Source organism: Mytilus californianus, unplaced genomic scaffold (assembly GCF_021869535.1).
Source record: "Mytilus californianus isolate M0D057914Y unplaced genomic scaffold, xbMytCali1.0.p SCAF_13, whole genome shotgun sequence".
Taxonomy (NCBI): Eukaryota; Metazoa; Mollusca; class Bivalvia; order Mytilida; family Mytilidae; genus Mytilus; species Mytilus californianus.
The window spans coordinates 16,074,127-16,098,047 of NW_026262615.1; positions in this window are offsets into that span (position 1 = coordinate 16,074,127).

Sequence of the window (23,921 nt, forward strand, 5' to 3'; positions counted from 1 at the left end):
GCTTTGGTTACTTCTGGTTACCTTACACTGATGTTCTGGTCACCTTACGCATATGAATAATTTGATTATCTCTTGTAACCTTGCTAGGATATTGACTATGTTTACCTCTGGTCACCTTACAATCATACTCTGGTCAAATAACACAACTATTCAATTTGGTTACCTCTGGTCACCTTACACATTTATTGACGTTGGTTTCCTCTAGTCATATTGACTTTGGTTACCTGTGGTCACCTTGCACAGATATTGACTATGATATCTTGTTGTTATCTTACAATGATGTTCTTGCCACATTACACAGATATTTGATTTGGTTACATCTGGTCACATAACACATATTTTGACGTTGGTTACCTCTAGACACCTTACACATATATTGGATTTGGTTACCTCTGATTACCTTTCACAGAGATTGACTAGGCTTCACCCTGGTCATCTTACAATGATATTCTTGTTCTTTCTGCTCGACGTACACATCAACTGTACCTCAAGTACAGACCGATTGAATCTACATACAACCAACCCCGATGAATACTAATGTGACATTAAAACTTTTGAAAGGCTTTGTCTACTCGACGTACACATCAACTGTACCTCAAGTACAGACAGATTGTATCTTCGTACAACCAAACCTTGATGAATACTTATGTGTTTTAACATTAAAACTTTCGAAAGGCTTTGCCTGCTTGAGATACACATAAACTGCCCATGAAGTAGAGACCAATTCAATCTGCATACACCCAACTCTGATGAATATTGATGTGTATTACCATCAAAAGTTTCTACAGGCATTGTCTACTCGACGTACACATCAACTGTACCTCAAGTCACCTTGCACAGATAGTGGCTTTGGTTACTTCTGGTTACCTTACACTGATGTTCTGGTCACCTTACGCATATGAATAATTTGATTATCTCTTGTAACCTTGCTAGGATATTGACTATGTTTACCTCTGGTCACCTTACAATCATACTCTGGTCAAATAACACAACTATTCAATTTGGTTACCTCTGGTCACCTTACACATTTATTGACGTTGGTTTCCTCTAGTCATATTGACTTTGGTTACCTGTGGTCACCTTGCACAGATATTGACTATGGTATCTTGTTGTTACCTTACAATGATGTTCTTGCCACATTACACAGATATTTGATTTGGTTACCTCTGGTCACATAACACATATTTTGACGTTGGTTACCTCTAGATACCTTACACATATATTGAATTTGGTTACCTCTGATTACCTTTCACAGAGATTGACTAGGCTTCACCCTGGTCATCTTACAATGATATGCTTGTTCTTTCTGCTCGACGTACACATCAACTGTACCTCAAGTATAGACCGATTGAATCTACATACAACCAACCCCGATGAATACTAATGTGACTTTAAAACTTATGAAAGGCTTTGTCTACTCGACGTACACATTAACTGTACCTCAAGTATAGACCGATTGAATCTACATACAACCAACCCAGATGAATACTAATGTGTGTTACCATTGAAACTGTTGAAAGGCTTTGTCTACTTGAGGTACACATTAACTGAACCTCAAGTACTGACCAATTCAATCTACATACACCCAAATATAATAAATATTAATGTATATTACCATCAAAACTTTGGACAGGCTTTGTCTAGATGCAGTACACATCATTTGTACCTCAAGTACAGACCAATTCAATTTTCATACACTCGAACCTAATGAACAGGAATGTCTATTACAACAACAATTTTGACAGGTGTTTTTCTACCTGACGTACAAATCAACTGAATCTCAAGTACAGACCAACTACGTTTAAATACACAAAGACCTAAGGAACATTTATGTGTATTACAATGAAAAGATTCGACAGGGTTTGTCTACTCCATGTATACATCATCTGTACCTCAAGTACAGACTTATTGTATCTTCGTACAACCAAACCTTGATGAATACTAATGTGTGTTAACATTAAAACTTTCGAAAGGCTTTGCCTGCTTGAGATACACATAAACTGCCCCTCAAGTTGAAACCAATTCAATCTGCATACACCCAACTCTGATGAATATTGATGTGTATTACCATCAAAAGTTTCTACAGGCATTGTCTACTCGACGTACACATCAACTGTACCTCAGGTCACCTTGCACAGATAGTGGCTTTGGTTACTTCTGGTTACCTTACACTGATGTTCTGGTCACCTTACGCATATGAATAATTTGATTATCTCTTGTAACCTTGCTAGGATATTGACTATGTTTACCTCTGGTCACCTTACAATCATACTCTGGTCAAATAACACAACTATTCAATTTGGTTACCTCTGGTCACCTTACACATTTATTGACGTTGGTTTCCTCTAGTCATATTGACTTTGGTTACCTCTGGTCACCTTGCACAGATATTGACTATGGTATTTTGTTGTTACCTTACAATGATGTTCTTGCCACATTACACAGATATTTGATTTGGTTACCTCTGGTCACATAACACATATTTTGAAGTTGGTTACCTCTAGACACCTTACACATATATTGAATTTGGTTACCTCTGATTACCTTTCACAGAGATTGACTAGGCTTCACCCTGGTCATCTTACAATGATATTCTTGTTCTTTCTGCTCGACGTACACATCAACTGTACCTCAAGTACAGACCGATTGAATCTACATACAACCAACCCCGATGAATACTAATGTGACTTTAAAACTTATGAAAGGCTTTGTCTACTCGACGTACACATCAACTGTACCTCAAGTATAGACCGATTGAATCTACATACAACCAACCCAGATGAATACTAATGTGTGTTACCATTGAAACTTTTGAAAGGCTTTGTCTACTTGAGGTACACATTAACTGCACCATAAGTACAGACCGATTGAATCTACATACAACTAACCCTGATGAATACTACTGTGTGTTCACATTGAAACATTCGAAAGGATTTGTGTATTTGAGATACACATTAACTGAACCTCAAGTACTGACCAATTCAATCTACATACACCCAAATATAATAAATATTAATGTATATTACCATCAAAACTTTGGACAGGCTTTGTCTAGATGCAGTACACATCATTTGTACCTCAAGTACAGACCAATTCAATTTTCATACACTCGAACCTAATGAACAGGAATGTCTATTACAACAACAATTTTGACAGGTGTTTTTCTACCTGACGTACAAATCAACTGAATCTCAAGCACAGACCAACTACGTTTAAATACACAAAGACCTAAGGAACATTAATGTGCATTACAATGAAAAGATTCGACAGGGTTTGTCTACTCGATGTATACATCATCTGTACCTCAAGTACAGACAGATTGTATCTTCGTACAATCAAACCTTGATGAATACTAATGTGTGTTAACATTAAAACTGCTTGAGATACACATTAACTGCCCCTCAAGAAGAGACCAATTCAATCTGCATACACCCAACTCTGATGAATATTGATGTGTATTACCATCAAAAGTTTCTACAGGCATTGTCTACTCGACGTACACATCAACTGTACCTCAAGTCACCTTGCACAGATAGTGGCTTTGGTTACTTCCGGTTACCTTACACTGATGTTCTGGTCACCTTACGCATATGAATAATTTGATTATCTCTTGTAACCTTGCTAGGATATTGACTATGTTTACCTCTGGTCACCTTACAATCATACTCTGGTCAAATAACACAACTATTCAATTTGGTTACCTCTGGTCACCTTACACATTTATTGACGTTGGTTTCCTCTAGTCAAATTGACTTTGGTTACCTGTGGTCACCTTGCACAGATATTGACTATGACATCATGTTGTTACCTTACAATGATGTTCTTACCACATTACACAGATATTTGATTTGGTTACCTCTGGTCACATAACACATATTTTGACGTTGGTTACCTCTAGACACCTTACACATATATTGGATTTGGTTACCTCTGATTACCTTTCACAGAGATTGACTAGGCTTCACCCTGGTCATCTTACAATGATATTCTTGTTCTTTCTGCTCGGCGTACACATCAACTGTACCTCAAGTACAGACCGATTGAATCTACATACAACCAACCCCGATGAATACTAATGTGACATTAAAACTTTTGAAAGGCTTTGTCTACTCGACGTACACATCAACTGTACCTCAAGTACAGACAGATTGTATCTTCGTACAACCAAACCTTGATGAATACTTATGTGTTTTAACATTAAAACTTTCGAAAGGCTTTGCCTGCTTGAGATACACATAAACTGCCCATCAAGTAGAGACCAATTCAATCTGCATACACCCAACTCTGATGAATATTGATGTGTATTACCATCAAAAGTTTCTACAGGCATTGTCTACTCGACGTACACATCAACTGTACCTCAAGTCACCTTGAACAGATAGTGGCTTTGGTTACTTCTGGTTACCTTACACTGATGTTCTGGTCACCTTACGCATATGAATAATTTGATTATCTCTTGTAACCTTGCTAGGATATTGACTATGTTTACCTCTGGTCACCTTACAATCATACTCTGGTCAAATAACACAACTATTCAATTTGGTTACCTCTGGTCACCTTACACATTTATTGACGTTGGTTTCCTCTAGTCATATTGACTTTGGTTACCTGTGGTCACCTTGCACAGATATTGACTATGATATCTTGTTGTTACCTTACAATGATGTTCTTGCCACATTACACAGATATTTGATTTGGTTACCTCTGGTCACATAACACATATTTTGACGTTGGTTACCTCTAGACACCTTACACATATATTGGATTTGGTTACCTCTGATTACCTTTCACAGAGATTGACTAGGCTTCACCCTGGTCATCTTACAATGATATTCTTGTTCTTTCTGCTCGACGTACACATCAACTGTACCTCAAGTACAGACCGATTGAATCTACATACAACCAACCCCGATGAATACTAATGTGACATTAAAACTTTTGAAAGGCTTTGTCTACTCGACGTACACATCAACTGTACCTCAAGTACAGACAGATTGTATCTTCGTACAACCAAACCTTGATGAATACTTATGTGTGTTAACATTAAAACTTTCGAAAGGCTTTGCCTGCTTGAGATACACATAAACTGCCCCTCAAGTAGAGACCAATTCAATCTGCATACACCCAACTCTGATGAATATTGATGTGTAAAGTTTCTACAGGCATTGTCTACTCGACGTACACATCAACTGTACCACAAGTCACCTTGCACATATAGTGGCTTTGGTTACTTCTGGTTACCTTACACTGATGTTCTGGTCACCTTACGCATATGAATAATTTGATTATCTCTTGTAACCTTGCTAGGATATTGACTATGTTTACCTCTGGTCACCTTACAATCATACTCTGGTCAAATAACACAACTATTCAATATGGTTACCTCTGGTCACCTTACACATTTATTGACGTTGGTTTCCTCTAGTCATATTGACTTTGGTTACCTCTGGTCACCTTGCACAGATATTGACTATGGTATCTTGTTGTTACCTTACAATGATGTTCTTGCCACATTACACAGATATTTGATTTGGTTACCTCTGGTCACATAACACATATTTTGACGTTGGTTACCTCTAGACACCTTACACATATATTGAATTTGGTTACCTCTGATTACCTTTCACAGAGATTGACTAGGCTTCACCCTGGTCATCTTACAATGATATTCTTGTTCTTTCTGCTCGACGTACACATCAACTGTACTTCAAGTACAGACCGATTGAATCTACATACAACCAACCCCGATGAATACTAATGTGACATTAAAACTTTTGAAAGGCTTTGTCTACTCGATGTACACATCAACTGCACCTCAAGTACAGACAGATTGTATCTTCGTACAACCAAACCTTGATGAATACTAATGTGTGTTAACATTAAAACTTTCGAAAGGCTTTGCCTGCTTGAGATACACATAACCTGCCCCTCAAGTAGAGACCAATTCAATCTGCATACACCCAACTCTGATGAATATTGATGTGTATTACGATCAAAAGTTTCTACAGGCATTGTCTACTCGACGTACACATCAACTGTACCTCAAGTCACCTTGCACAGATAGTGGCTTTGGTTAATTCTGGTTACCTTACACTGATGTTCTGGTCACCTTACGCATATGAATAATTTGATTATCTCTTGTAACCTTGCTAGGATATTGACTATGTTTACCTCTGGTCACCTTACAATCATACTCTGGTCAAATAACACAACTATTCAATTTGGTTACCTCTGGTCACCTTACACATTTATTGACGTTGGTTTCCTCTAGTCATATTGACTTTGGTTACCTCTGGTCACCTTGCACAGATATTGACTATGATATCTTGTTGTTACCTTACAATGATGTTCTTGCCTCATTACACAGATATTTGATTTGGTTACCTCTGGTCACATAACACATATTTTGACGTTGGTTACCTCTAGACACCTTACACATATATTGGATTTGGTTACCTCTGATTACCTTTCGCAGAGATTGACTAGGCTTCACCCTGGTCATCTTACAATGATATTCTTGTTCTTTCTGCTCGACGTACACATCAACTGTACCTCAAGTACAGACCGATTGAATCTACATACAACCAACCCCGATGAATACTAATGTGACATTAAAACTTTTGAAAGGCTTTGTCTACTCGACGTACACATCAACTGTACCTCAAGTACAGACAGATTGTATCTTCGTACAACCAAACCTTGATGAATACTAATGTGTTTTAACATTAAAACTTTCGAAAGGCTTTGCCTGCTTGAGATACACATAAACTGCCCCTGAAGTAGAGACCAATTCAATCTGCATACACCCAACTCTGATGAATATTGATGTGTATTACCATCAAAAGTTTCTACAGGCATTGTCTACTCGACGTACACATCAACTGTACCTCAAGTCACCTTGCACAGATAGTGGCTTTGGTTACTTCTGGTTACCTTACACTGATGTTCTGGTCACCTTACGCATATGAATAATTTGATTATCTCTTGTAACCTTGCAAGGATATTGACTATGTTTACCTCTGGTCACCTTATAATCATACTCTGGTCAAATAACACAACTATTCAATTTGGTTACCTCTGGTCACCTTACACATTTATTGACGTTGGTTTCCTCTAGTCATATTGACTTTGGTTACCTCTGGTCACCTTGCACAGATATTGACTATGGTATCTTGTTGTTACCTTACAATGATGTTCTTGCCACATTACACAGATATTTGATTTGGTTACCTCTGGTCACATAACACATATTTTGACCTTGGTTACCTCTAGACACCTTACACATATATTGAATTTGGTTACCTCTGATTACCTTTCACAGAGATTGACTAGGCTTCACCCTGGTCATCTTACAATGATATTCTTGTTCTTTCTGCTCGACGTACACATCAACTGTACCTCAAGTACAGACCGATTGAATCTGCATACAACCAACCCCGATGAATACTAATGTGACATTAAAACTTATGAAAGGCTTTGTCTACTCGACGTCCACATCAACTGTACCTGGTCGTAGAAAAAATCGCAATCAAAGAAAATTTCGGACCAATCATACCAATATTTCGGACCTAATTTCTATTTCAAAAAACAACGGCAGACATTATCTGTTAACAAAGCTCTGTTCATTACCGGTTAATAAGTTAAATAAAATTTTAGAGGATTGCAACACAATTTGATATAGCAGTCCTAAGTATGAAATCGTTCAAATTATAATGGCATATTGTTATTCTAAACTGTTTCCCAAAATTGATCGCCCTGAAGATCATAAAAAACAGTTTATTAAAATATAGTATGTCAATAAAGGTTTTGATTTTGTAAATATTGCCGGTATTTTTAACGACCATTCTGTTAAAGAACAAATTCCGGGATATTTTGATAATACTGAGCTCCCTCTTATTTGTTATATTTACAAGAAATCTACCCGGAAATTTGTGTTTAATTATAGCCAATTGTGTAAAGATGTTAATATCAGTGAAAATACACCTACTTCATGTAATTGCAGTAATTCCGAATACATTTATGGACCCATTTCCCATGTTATAACAGGAGATCTTAACATCGTTCAAGACCGAGAGTTAAAATCATTCCTCAGTAAAGGACCTAAATATCGTCCCCCGTCAATTATTAATTGGAATGAGTGTCGTAATATCATCCACGACTCACTCCATATTTACTGTTTGAAATGGATAAAACGGGAAAAAGCTGACAAAAAATCTTTGGACTCTTTTTTTTAAATCAGTAATGAACATAGTTGATATACGTATTCAACATTTTAAAGAACATTTTACTCTTAACAATAACCACAATAAACCTATTTCTCGTATCAAACATAAACTAAAAGAACTAGCCAAGGAATTTGTTTTTGTCCCGGCCGATAAAGCTGCTAATAATATTATTATTGTTTGACGTAAATTTTACATTGTGGTTCTGAAAAAAGAAATCACCAATTCAACAACATTCTAACTGACTCCATTTTCAGAAAACGACATCTGTAACAAACATAAACTTTTAGCTACCGCTTTACAAGCAGAACCAAATACAATGAAAGTCCCAACTATGTATTGGCTTCCGAAGCTACACAAAACACCTTACAAATATAGATTCATTTCGTCTTCAAGCCATTGTTCCACTACTAAATTGTCTATTCTTCTTACCAGTACACTTGGTACAAAAACCTGATAATAAATTGTTCAAATAAGGCCTTCGAAAATAGTGGAATTAATTACTTTTGGAGTGTCAAGAACTCGTTGGAAGTACTTGATAAATTGCATGCATATATTGGTGATTTTGAATCTGTTCAAAGTTTTGATTTTTCTACCCTATATACCACATTGCCTCACATTCTCATTAAGAAAAAATTCACACACCTAATTAAATGGGCATTTAAAAAGTCAGAATGTGAATATATATGTTCAAACTCTTTTAGGTCATTTTTTAGTAGCAATAAACAAAAAAACTATGTCAATTGGACATGCTTTGATACTATATATGCCCTTGAATTTTTACTAGATAACATTTTTGTTCGCTTTGGAGATTCCGTATATCGTCAGGTTATCGGAATTCCAATGGGGACTAACTGTGCACCACTTATTGCGGACCTTTTTTTGTATTGCTATGAGTTACAATTTATGACAAAAATCAGCAAAGACCCATCGAAACAACATCTGATACACAAATTTAATAATACTTTTAGATACTTGGATGATATTTTGGCTTTCAATAATGACGACTTCAGTATGTATACTAAAGAAATTTCTCCTGTTGAACTTACTTTAAATAAAGCTAATACTAACAATGACCACTGCCCTTTCCTCGATCTTGATATCTATATCATTAACGGAAAGCTTAATACTAAAATATATGATAAAAGAGATGATTTTTCATTTCCTATCGTTAATTATCCATTTTTAGATGGTGACGTTCCCTTGTCACCATCTTACGGTGTTTATATATCTCAACTTTTACGATTCGCTCGTGTATGTAACAATGTTTTAGATTTTAACGAGAGAAATTTATGTATTACTGAAAAATTATTACACCAGGGTTTTCGATATCACAAACTAGTCAAAACATTTACTAAATTTTATCATCGGTATAAGGACATCATTCGTAAATATAGCTCAACATGCAGACTTCTTATACGTTCAGGTATTTCACATCCAATTTTTTATGGAAATATTCTTTATAAAGCACAAAAATGTCAGTATTCACCTCTGAAGCTAACAAAACCTTTAAATAGACTTATTAAGAAGGGATATAGTTACGATACTGTTGTCAGGTCATTAAAGATTGCATATTTTGGCGTTAATATTGATTCACTTATAGGGTCTTTGCATCGGCACTAAACACATTTATTTAAAAACCAGTTGTTGGCATGACACGGGTTATGTTCTTCTCATATATGTTGTGATGGTATGATACTAAACCCCTAACGGGAAGGATTGTGCCTGATATTCATATGATGAAGACATAATCTTTCAATCAGTTTAATTGAAGTCTGGAGCTGGCATGTCAGTTAACTGCTAGTAGTCTGTTGTTATTTATGTATTATTGTCATTTTGTTTATTTTCTTTGGTTACATCTTCTGACATCAGACTCGGACTTCTCTTGAACTGAATTTTAATGTGCGTATTGTTATGCGTTTACTTTTCTACATTGGCTAGAGGTATAGGGGGAGGGTTGAGATCTCATAAACATGTTTAACCCCGCCGCATTTTTGCGCCTGTCCCAAGTCAGGAGCCTCTAGCCTTTGTTAGTCTTGTATTATTTTTAATTTCAGTTTCTTGTGTACCATTTGGAGTTTAGTATGGCGTTCATTATCACTGAACTAGTATATATATTTGTTTAGGGGCCAGCTGAAGGACGCCTCCGGGTGCGGGAATTTCTCGCTGCATTGAAGACCTGTTGGTGACCTTCTGCTGTTGTCTGTTTTATGGTCGGGTTGTTGTCTCTTTGACACATTCCCAATTTCCATTATCAATTTTACTCAAGTATAGACCGATTGAATCTACATTCAACCAACCCAGATGAATACTAATGTGTGTTACCATTGAAACTTTTGAAAGGCTTTGTCTACTTGAGGTACACATTAACTGCACCTCAAGTACAGACCGATTGAATCTACATACAACTAACCCTGATGAATACTAATGTGTGTTAGCATTGAAAAATTCGAAAGGATTTGTGAACTTGAGATACACATTAACTGAACCTCAAGTACAGACCAATTCAATCTACATACACCCAAATATAATAAATATTAATGTATATTACCATCAATTCTTCGAACAGGCTTTGTCTACATGCAGTACACATCATTTGTACCTCAAGTACAGACCAATTCAATTTTCATACACTCGAACCTAATGAACAGGAAAGTCTATTACCAACAACAATTTTGACAGGTTTTTTCTACTTGACGTACAAATCAACTGAATTTCAAGTACAGACCAACTACGTTTACATAAACCAAAACCTAAGGAACATTAATGTGTATTACAGTGAAAAGATTCGACAGGCTTTGTCTACTCGAAGTACACATCAACAGTACCTCAAGTACAGACAGATTGTATCTTCATACAACCAAACCTTGATGAATACTAATGAGGGTTAACATTAAAACTTTTGAAAGGCTTTGCCTACTTGAGATACACTTAAACTGCCCCTCAAGTAGAGACCAATTCGATCTGCATACACCCAACTCTGATGAATATTGATGTGTATTACCATCAAAAGTTTCTACAGGCATTGTCTACTCGACGTACAGATTAACTGAACCTCAAGTCACCTTGCATTAATAATGGCTATGTTTCCCCTGGTAATCTTACAATGATAATCTGGTTCTTTTTAGACAGATATGACTGTGGTAATCTCTGGTCACCTTACTTACACAGATGTTAACTTTAGTTACACAATATCACCTATCACAGATATCGATTTCTTTACCTTTGATTACAATAAACAAATTTTGACTTTGGTTGTCTCTAATCACCATGACCTGATATTCTGTTCACATTACACAAATATTTAATTTGGTTACCTCTGGTCACCTAACACATATATTCACTTTGGTTACCACTGGTCACCTTACACAGAAATTCACTTTGGATAACTCTGGTAACCTTACACATATATTGACTTTGGTTACTTCTGGTTACCTTACACTGATGTTCTGGTCACCTTACGCATATGATTAATTCGTCTATCACTGGTAACCTTGAAAGGATATTGACTATGTTTATCTCTGGTCACCTTACAATTATACTCTAGTCAGATTACACAATTATTCAATTTGGTTACCTCTGGTCACCTTACACATATATTGACGTTGGTTACCTCTAGTCATATTGACTTTGGTTACCTCTGGTCACCTTACACATATATTGACTTTGGTTACCTCTGATTACCTTTCACAGAGATTGACTAGGCTTTACCCTGGTCATCTTACAATGATATTCTTCTTCTTTCTGCTCGACGTACACATCAACTGTACCTCAAGTACAGACCGATTGAATCTACATACAGCCAACCCCGATGAATACTAATGTGCCATTAAAACTTTTGAAAGACTTTATCTACTTGAGGTACATATCAACTGCACCTCAAGTACAGACCGATTGAATCTACATACAACTAACCCTAATGAATACTAATGTGTGTTAGCATTGAAACATTCGAATGGATTTGTGTACTTGAGATACACAACCTCAAGTACAGACCAATTCAATCTACATACATCCAAATATAATAAATATTAATGTATATTACCATCAAAACTTTGGACAGGCTTTGTCTACATGCAGTACATATCATTTGTACCTCCAGTACAGACCAATTCAATTTTCATACACTCGAACTTAATGAACAGGAATGTCTATTACCAACAACAATTTTGATAGGTTTTTTTTCTACTTGACGTACAAATCAACTGAATATCAAGTACAGACTAACTACGTTTATATACACCAAAACCTAAGGAACATTAATGTGTATTAGAATTAAAACATTCGACAGGCTTTGTCTACTCGACGTACAAATCAACTGTTCCTTAAGTACACACAGATTGTATCTTCGTACAACCAAACCTTGATGAATACTAATTTGTGGTACCATTAAAACTTTAAAACGGATTTGTCTACTTGATATACACATCAACTGCCCCTCAAGTACAGACCAATTCAATCTGCATACACCCAACTCTGATGAATATTGATGTGTATTACCATCAAAAGTTTCTACGGGCATTGTCTACTCGACGTACACATCAACTGTACCTCAAGTCACCTTGCACAGATATTGGCTATGCTTCCCTCTGGTGATCTTACAATGTTAATCTGGTTCTTTTTAGACAGATACGACTGTGGTAATCTCTCGTCACCTTACTTACACAAATGTTAACTTTAGTTACACAATATCACCTATCACAGATATCGATTTCTTTACCTCTGATAACAATACAAAAATTTTGACTTTGGTGATCTCCGGTCACCGTATCCTGATGTTCTGTTCACATTACACAAATATTTGCTTTGGTTACCTCTGGTCACCTAACACATATACTCACTTTGGTTACCTCTGGTCACCCTACACAGAAACTCACTTTGGATAACTCTGGTCATCTTACACATACATTGACTTTGGTTACTTCTGGTTACCTTAGACTGATGTTTTGGTCACCTTACGCATATGATTAATTTGGTTATCTCTGGTAACCTTGCAAAGATATTGACTAGTTTACCTCTGGTCACCTTACAGTTATAATCTGGTCAGATTACACAATTATTCAATTTGGTTACCTCTGGTCACCTTACACATATATTGACGTAGGTTACGTCTAGTCATATTGACTTAGGTTACCTCTGGTCACCTTGCACAGATATTTACTATGATATCTTGTGGATACCTTACAATGATGTTCTTGTCACATTGCACATATTTGATTTGGTTACCTCTGGTCACCTTGCACAGATATGTACTATGGTATCTTGTGGTTACCTTACAATGATGTTCTTTTCACATTACACAGATATTTGATTTTGTTATTTCTGGTCAACTAACACATATTTTGACGTTGGTTACCTCTGGACACCTTACACATATATTGACTTTGGTTACTTCTGATTACCTTTAACAGAGATTGACTAGGCTTCACCCTGGTCATCTTACCATGATTTTCCTGTTTTTTCTGCTCGATGTACACACCAACTGTACCTCAAGTACAGACCGATTGAATCTACATACAACCAACCCAGATGAATACTAATGTGTGTTACTATTGAAACTTTTGAAAGGCTTTGTCTACTTGAGATACACATTAACTGTACCTCAAGTACAGACCGATTGAATCTACATACAACTAACCCTGATGAATACTTATGTGTGTTAGCATTGCATAAATTCGAAAGCATTTGTGTACTTGAGATACACATCAAGTGAACCTCAAGTACAGACCAATTCAATCTACATACACCCAAATTTAATAAATATTAATGTATACTACCATCAAAACTCTGGACACGCTTTGTCTAGATGCAGTACACATCATTTGTACCTCAAGTACAGACCAATTCAATTTTTGTACACTCGAACCTAATGAACAGGAATGTCTATTACAACAACAATTTTGACAGGTTTTTTTCTACCTGACGTACAAATCAACTGAATCTAAAGTACAGACCAACTACATTTAAATACACAAAGACCTAAGGAACATTAATGTGTATTACAATGAAAAGATTCGACAGGGTTTGTCTACTCGATGTATACATCATCTGTACCTCAAGTACAGACAGATTGTATCTTCGTACAACCAAACCTTGATGAATACTAATGTGTGTTAACATTAAAACTTTCGAAAGGCTTTGCCTTCTTGAGATACACATCAACTGACCCTCAAGTAGAGATCAATTCAATCTGCATACACCCAACTCTGATGAATATTGATGTGTATTACCATCAAAAGTTTCTACAGGCATTGTCTTCTCGACGTACACATCAACTGTACCTCAAGTCACCTTGCACAGATGTTAGCTATGTTTCCCCCTGGTCATCTTACAATGATAATCTGGTTCTATTTAGACAGATATGACTGTGGTCATCTCTAATCACCTTACTTACACATATGTTAACTTTAGTTACACAATATCACCTATCACAGATATCGATTTCTTGACCTCTGATCACAATACACAAATGTTGACTTTTGTTATCTCTGTTCACCGTATCCTGATGTTCACATTAAACAAATATTTAATTTGGTTGCCTCTGGTCACCTAACACATATATTCACTTTGGTTACCTCTGGTCACCCTACACAGAAATTCACTTTGGATAACTCTGGTCACCTTACACTTGTATTGACTTTGGTTACTTCTGTTTACCTTACACTGATGTTCTGGTCACCTCACGCATATGATTAATTTGATTATCTCTTGTAACCTTGCAACGATATTGACTATGTTTACCTCTGGTCACCTTACAATTATACTCTGGATAGATTACACAACTATTCAATTTGGTTACCTCTGGTCACCTTAAACATATATTTACGTTGGTTACCTCTAGTCATATTAATTCTGGTTACCTCTGTTCACCTTGCACAAAAATTGACTATGGTATCTTGTGATTACCTTATAATGATGTTCTTGTCACTTTACACAGATATTTGATTTGGTTACCTCTAGTTACATAACACATATTTTGACGTTGGTTATCTCTAGACACCTTACACATATATTGAATTTGGTTACCTCTGATTACCTTTAACAGAGAATGACTAGGCTTCACCCTGGTCATCTTACAATGATATTCTTGTTATTTCTGCTCGACGTACACATCAACTGTACCTCAAGTACAGACCGATTGAATCTACATACAACCAACCCCGATTAATACTAAGGTGACATTAAAACTTTTGAAAGGCTTTGTCTACTTGAGGTACACATCAACTGCACGTCAAGTACACATCGATTGAATCTACATACAACTAACCCTGATGAATACTGATGTGTGTTAGCATTGACACATTCGAAAGGATTTGTATACTTGAGATACACTTCAACTGAACCTCAAGTACAGACCAGTTCAATCTTCATACACCCAAATATAATAAATATTAATGTATATTACCATCAAATCTTTGGACAGTCTTTGTCTACATGCAGTACACATCATTTGTACCTCAAGTACAGACCAATTCAATTTTCATACTCTCAAACTAATGAACAGGAATGTCTAATACCAACAACAATTGTGACTGGTTTTTTCTACTTGACGTACTAATCAACTGAATCTCAAGTACAGACCAATTACGTTTACATAAACCAAAACTTGAGGAACATTAATGTGTATTACAATGAAAAGATTCGACAGGCTTTGTCTACTTGTCGTACACATCAACTGTACCTCAAGTACAGACAGATTGTATCTTCGTACAACCAAACCTTGATGAATACTAATGTGTGTTAACATTGAATTTTTTTGAAAGGCTTTGCCTACTTGAGATACACATCAACTGCCCCTCAAGTACATACCAATTCAATCTGCATACACCCAACTCTGATAAATATTGATGTGTATTACCATTAAAAGTTTCTACAGGAATTGTCTTCTCGACGTACACATTTATTGAACCTCAAGTCACCTTGCACAGATATTGGCTATGTTTCCCCCTGATCATCTTACAATGATAATCTGGTTCTTTTTAGACAGATATGACTGTGGTAATCTCTGGTCACCTTACTCACACAGATGTTAACTTTAGTTACACAATATCACCTATCACAGATATCGATTTCTTTACCTCTGATCACAATACACAAATTTTGACTTTGGTTATCTCTGACCAGAGGTAACCAAATTAAATATTTGTGTAATATGAACAGAATATCAGGTCACGGTGATCAGAGACAACTAAAGTCAAAATTTGTGATTTGTGACCAGAACATCAGTATAAGATAACCTGATGTAACCAAAGTCAATGTATGTGTAAGGTGACTAAAGTTATCCAAAGTGAATTTATGTGTAGGGTGACCAGAGGTAACCAAAGTGAATATATGTGTTAGGTGATAATCAATATTTGTGCAATGTGACTTGAGTTACAGTTGATGTGTACGTCGAGTAGACAATGCCTGTAGAAACTTTTGATGGTAATACACATCAATATTCATCAGAGTTGGGTGTATGCAGATTGAATTGGTCTGTACTTGAGGGGCAAGTGATGTGTATCTCAAGTAGAAAAAGCCTTTCGAAAGTTTTATGGTAACACACATTAGTATTCATCAAAGTTTGGTTGTACGAAGATACAATCTGTCTGTACTTGAGGTACAGTTGATGTTGACGTCGAGTAGACAAAGCCTGTCGAATGTTTTGATTGTAATACAAATTAATATTCCTTAGGTTTTGGTGTATTTAAACGTAGTTGGTCTGTACTTGATATTCAGTTGATTTGTGCGTCAAGTACAAAAAATGAGTCAAAATTGTTGATGGTAATATACATTAATATTTATTATATTTGGGTGTATGTAGATTGAATTGGTCTGTACTTGAGGTTCAATTGATGTGTATTTCAAGTACACAAATTATTTCGAATGTTTCAATGCTAACATACATTAGTATTCATCAGGGTTAGTTGTATGTAGATTAAATCGGTCTGCACTTGAGGTACAGTTGATGTGTACCTCGACTAGACAAAGCCTTTCAAAAGTTTTAATGGCACATTAGTATTCTTCGGGGTTGGTTGTATGTAGATTCAATCGGTCTGTACTTGAGGTAGAGTTGATGTGTACGTCAAGCAGAAAGAACAAGAATATCATTGTAAGATGACCACGGTGAAACTTAGCCAATATCTGTGCAAGGTAACTTAAGGTGCAGTTGATGTGTACCTCGACTAGACAAAGCCTTTCAAAAGTTTTAATGGCACATTAGTATTCTTCGGGGTTGGTTGTATGTAGATTCAATCGGTCTGTACTTGAGGTACAGTCGATGTGTACGTCGAGCAGAAAGAACAAGAATACCATTGTAAGATGACCACGGTGAAGCCCAGTCAATCTCTGTGAAAGGTAATCAGAGGTAACCAAAGTCAATATATGTGTAAGGTGTCCAGAGGTAACCAACGTCAAAATATGTGTTAGGTGACCAGAGGTAACCAAATCAAATATCTGTGTAATGTGACAAGAACATCATTGTAAGGTAATAACAAGATACCATTGTCAATATATGTGCAAGGTGACCAGAGTTAACCAAAGTCAATAAGACAAGAGGTAACCTACATCAATATATGTGTAAGGTGACCAGAGGTAACCAAATTGAATAGTTGGGTAATCTGACCAGAGTATAATTGTAAGATGACCAGAGGTAAACATAGTCAATATCCTTACAAGGTTACAAGATATAATCAAATTACTCATATGCGTGAGGTGACCAGAACATCAGTGTAAGGTAACCAGAGGTAACCAAAGTCAATATATGTGTAAGGTTTCCAGTGTTATCCAAAGTGAATTTCTGTTTAAGGTGACCAGAGGTAACCAAAGTGAATATATGTGTTAGGTGACCAGAGGTAACCAAATTAAATATTTGTGTAATGTAAACAGAACATCAGGATACGGTGAACAGAGATAACCAAAGTCAAAATTTATGTATTGTGATCAGAGGTCAAGAAATCGATATTTGTGATAAGTGATATTGTGTAACTAAAGTTAACATCTGTGTAAGAAAGGTAACCAGAGATTACCACAGTCATATCTGTCTAAAAAGAACCAGATGATCATTGTAAGATGACCAGGGGGAAACATAGCCAATATCTGTGCAAGGTAACTTGAGGTACAGTTGATGTGTACGTCGATTAGACAATGCCTGTAGAAACTTTTGATGGTAATACACATCAATATTCTTCAGAGTTGGGTGTATGTAGGTTCAATCGGTCTGTACTTGAGGTACAGTTGATGTGTACGTCAAGCAGAAAGAACAAGAATATCATTGTAAGATGACCAGGGTGAAACCTAGTCAATCTCTGTGAAAGGTAATCAGAGGTAACCAAAGTCAATCTCTGTGAAAGGTAATCAAAGGTAACCAAAGTCAATATATGTGTAAGGTGTCCAGAGGTAACCAACGTCAAAGTATGTGTTAGGTGACCAGTAGTAACCAAATCAAATATATTTGTAATGTGACAAAAACATCATTGTAAGGTAACCGCAAGATACCATAGTCAATATCTGTGCAAGGTGACCAGAGGTAACCAAATCAAATATATGTGTAATGTGACAAAAACATCATTGTAAGGTAACCACAAGACACCACAGTCAATACCTGTGCAAGGTGACCAGAGGTAACTAAAGGCAATATGACTAGAGGTAACCAACGTCAATATATGTGTAAGGTGACCAGAGGTAACCAAATTGAATAATTGTGTAATCTGACCAGAGTATAATTGTAAGGTGACCAGAGGTAAACATAGCCAATATCCTTTCAAGGTTACCAGAGATAACTAAATTAATCATATGCGTAAAGTGACAAGAACATCAGTGTAAGGTAACCAAAGTCAATATATGTGTAAGGTGACCAGAGGTAACCAAAGTCAATATGACTAGAGGTAACCAACGTCAATATATGTGTAAGGTGACCAGAGGTAACCAAATTGAATAATTGTGTAATCTGACCAGAGTATAATTGTAAGGTGACCAGAGGTAAACATAGCCAATATCCTTTCAAGGTTACCAGAGATAACTAAATTAATCATATGCGTCAAGTGACAAGAACATCAGTGTAAGGTAACCTGAGGTAACCAAAGTCAATGGATGTGTAAGGTGACCAGAGTTATACAAAGTGAATTTATGTGTAGGGTGACCAGAGTTAACAAAAGTGAATATATGTGTTAGGTGATCAGAGGTTACCAAATTAAATATTTGTGTAATGTGAACAGAATATCAGGTCACGGTGATCAGAGACCACCAAAGTCAACATTTGTTTATTGTGATCAAAGGTAAAAACTTTTGAAAGGCTTTGTCTACTTGAGGTACACATCAACTGCATCTCAAGTACAGACCAATTCAATCTACATACACCCAAATATAATAAATATTAATGTATATTACCATCAAAACTTTAGACAGGCTTTGTCTAGATGTAGTACACATCATTTGGATCTCAAGTACAGACCAATTCAATTTTCAAACACTCGAACCTAATGAACAGGAATGTCTATTACCAACTAGAATTTTGACAGGTTTTTTCTACTTGACGTACAAATCAACTGAATCTCAAGTACAGACCAACTACGTTTACATAAACCAAAACCTTAGGAACATTAATGTGTATTACAATGAAAAGATTCGACAGGCTTTGTTTACTCGACGTACACATCAACAGTACCTTAAGTACAGACAGATTGTATCTTCGTTCAACAAAACCTTGATGAATACTAATGTGTATTAACATTAAAACTTTCGAAAGGCTTTGCCTACTTGAGATACACATCAACTGCCCCTCAAGTAGAGACCAATTCAATCTGCATACACCCAACTCTGATGAATACTGATGTGTATAACCATCAAAAGTTTCTACAGGCATTGTCGTCTACACGTACACATCAACTGTACCTGAAGTCACCTTGCACAGATATTGACTATGTTTCCCCCTTGCCATCTTACAATGATAATCTGGTTCTTTTTAGACAGATATCACTGTTGTAATTTCTGGTTACCTTACTTACACAGATATTAAGTTTAGTTACACAATATCACTTATCACAGATATCGATTCCTTGACCTCTGATCACAATACACAAATGTCGACTTGTGTTATATCTGTTCACCGTATCCTGCTGTTCACATTACACAAATTTATAATTTGGTTACCTCTGGTCATTTAACACATATAGTCACTTTGGTTACCTCTGGTCACCCTACACATAAATTCATTTTTTATAACTCTGCTCATCTTACACATACATTGACTTTTATTTCCTCTGGTTACCTTACACTGATGTTCTGGTCACTTTACGCATATAATTAATTTGGTTATCTCTGGTAACCTTGAAAGGATATTGGCTATGTTTATCTGAGGTCACCTTACAATTATACTCTGGTCAGATTACACAATTATTCAATTTGGTTTCCTCTGGTCACCTAACACATATTTTGACGTTGGTTACCTCTGGACACCTAACACATCTATTGAATTTGGTTACCTCTGTTCACCTTTCACAGAGATTGACTAGGCTTCACCCTGGTCATCTTACAATGATATTTTTGTTCTTTCTGCTCGACGTACACATCAACTGTACCTCAAGTACAGACCAATTGAATCTACATACAAACAATCCCGATGAATACTAAAGTGCCATTAAAACTTTTGAAAGGCTTTGTCTACTTGAGATACACATCAACTAAACCTCAAGTACAGACCGATTGAATCTACATACAACTTACCCTGATGAATACTAATGTGTGTTAGCATTGAAACATTCGAAAGGATTCGTGTACTTGAGATACACATTAACCGAATCTCAAGTACAGACCAATTCTATCTACAGACACCCAAATATAATAAATATTAATGTATATTACCATCAAAACATTAGACAGGCTTTGTCTACATGCAGTACACATCATTTGTACCTCAAATACAGACCAATTCAATTTCCATACACTCGAACCTAATGAAGACGAAGGTCTATTACCAATAACAATTTTGACAGGTTTTTTCTACTTGACGTTCAAATCAACTGAATCTCAAGTACAGACCAACTACGTTTACATAAACCAAAACCTAAGGAACATTAATGTGTATAACAATAACAAGATTCAACAGGCTTTATCTACTCGACGTACACATCAACAGTACCTCAAGTACAGACAGATTGTATCTTCGTACAACCAAACCTTGATGAATACTAATGTGTGTTTACATTAAAACTCTCGAAAGGCTTTGCCTACTTGAGATACACATAAACTGCCCGTCAAGTAGAGACCAATTCAATCTGCATACATCCAACTCTGATGAATAATGATGTGTATTACCATCAAAAGTTTCTACAGGCATTGTCTACTCGAATTACACATCAATTGAACCTCAAGTCACCTTGCACAAATATTGACTATGCTTCCCACTGGTCATCTTACAATGATAAACTGGTTCTTTTTAGACAGATATGACTGTTGTAATCTCTGGTCACCTCACTTACACAGATGCTAACTTTAGTTACACAATATCACCTATCACAGATATCGATTTCTTCACCTTTGATCACAATACACAAATTTTGACTTTGGTTGTCTCTGATCACCGTGACCTGGTATTCTGTTCACATTACACAAATATTTAATTTGGTAACCTCTGGTCACCTTACACATATATTCACTTTGGTTACCTCTGGTCACCCTACACAGAAATTCACGTTTTATAACTCTGGTCACCTTACACAAACATTGACTTTGGTTACCTCTGGTTACATTACACTGATGTTCTGGTCACCTTACGCATATGATTGATTTGGTTATCTCTGGTAACCTTGAAAGGATATTGACTATGTTTACCTCTGATCACCTTACAATTATACTCTGGTCAGATTACACAATTATTCAATTTGGTTATCTCTGGTCACCTTACACATATATTGACGTTGGTTACCTCTAGTCATATTGACTTTGGTAACCTCTGGTCACCTTGCACATGTTGCACAGATATTGACTATGGTATCTTGTGGTTAACTTACAATGATGTTCTTGTCACATTACACAGATATTTGATTTGGTTACTTCTGGTCACATAACACATATTTTGACGTTGGTTACCTCTAGACACATTACACATACTATGACTTTGGTTACCTCTGAATACCTTTAACAGAGATTGACTACGCTTCACCCTGGCCATCTTACAATGATATTCTTGTTCTTTCTGCTCGACATACACATCAACTGTACCTCAAGTACAGACCGATTGAATCTACATACAACCAATCCCGATGAATACTAATGTGCCAATAAAAATTTTTGAAAGGCTTTGTCTACTTGAGGTACACATCAACTGCACCTCAAATTAGACCAATTGAATCTACATACAACTAACCCTGATGAATACTAATGTGTGTTAGAATTGAATCATTAGGAAGGATTTGTTTACCTGAGATACACATCAACTGAACCTCAAGTACAGACCAATTCAATCTACATACACCCAAATATAATAAATATTAATGTATATTACCATCAAAACTTTGGACAGGCTTTGTCTACATGCAGTACACATCATTTGTTCCTCAAGTACAGACCAATTCAATTTTCATACACCCGAACCTAATGAAAAGGAGTGTCTATTACCACAACAATTTTGACAGGTTTTTTGTACTTGACGTGCACATCAACTGAATTTCAAGTACAGACAAACTACGTTTACATAAACCAAAAACTAAGGAACATTAATGTGTATTACAATGAAAACATTCGACAGGCAGTGTCTACTCGACGTACACATTAACTGTACCTCAAGTACAGACAGGTTGTACCTTCGTACAACCAAAACCTCGATGAATACTAATGTTTGTTACCATTAAAACTTTCGAAAGGATTTGCCTTCTTGAGATACACATCAACTGCCCCTCAAGTACAGACCAATTCAATCTGCATACACCAAACTCTGATGAATATTGATGTGTATTACCATCAAAAGTTTCTACAGGCATTATCTTCTCGACATACACATCAACTGTAGCTCAAGTCACCTTGCACAGATATTGACTATGTTTTCCCCTGATCATCTTACAATGATAATCTGGTTCTTTTTAGGCAGATATGACTGTGGTAATCTCTGGTCACATTACTTACACAGATGTTAACTTTAGTTGCACAATATCACCTATCACAGATATCGATTTCTTTATCTCTGATTACAATACACACATTTTGACTTTGGTTATCTCTGGTAACCTTGAAGGGATATTGACTATGTTTACCTCTGGTCATCTTACAATTATACTCTGGTCAGATTACACAATTACTCAATTTGGTTACCTCTGGTCACCTTACACATATATTGACATCGGTTACCTCTAGTCATATAGACTTTGGTTATCTCTGGTCACCTTGCACAGATATGTACTATGGCATCTTGTGGTTACCTTACAATGATGTTCTTGTCACATTACACATATATTTGATTTGGTTACTTCTGGACACCTTACACATATATTGACTTTAGTTCCCTCTGATTACCTTTCACAGAGATTGAATAGGCTTCACCCTGGCCATCTTACAATGATATTCTTGTTCTTTCTGCTCGACGTACACATCAACTGTACCTCAAGTACAGACCTATTAAATCTACATACAACCTCGATGATTACTAATGTGTGTTACCATAAAAACTTTTGAAAGGCTTTATCTTCTTGAGGTACAAATCAACTGCACCTCATGTACAGACCGATT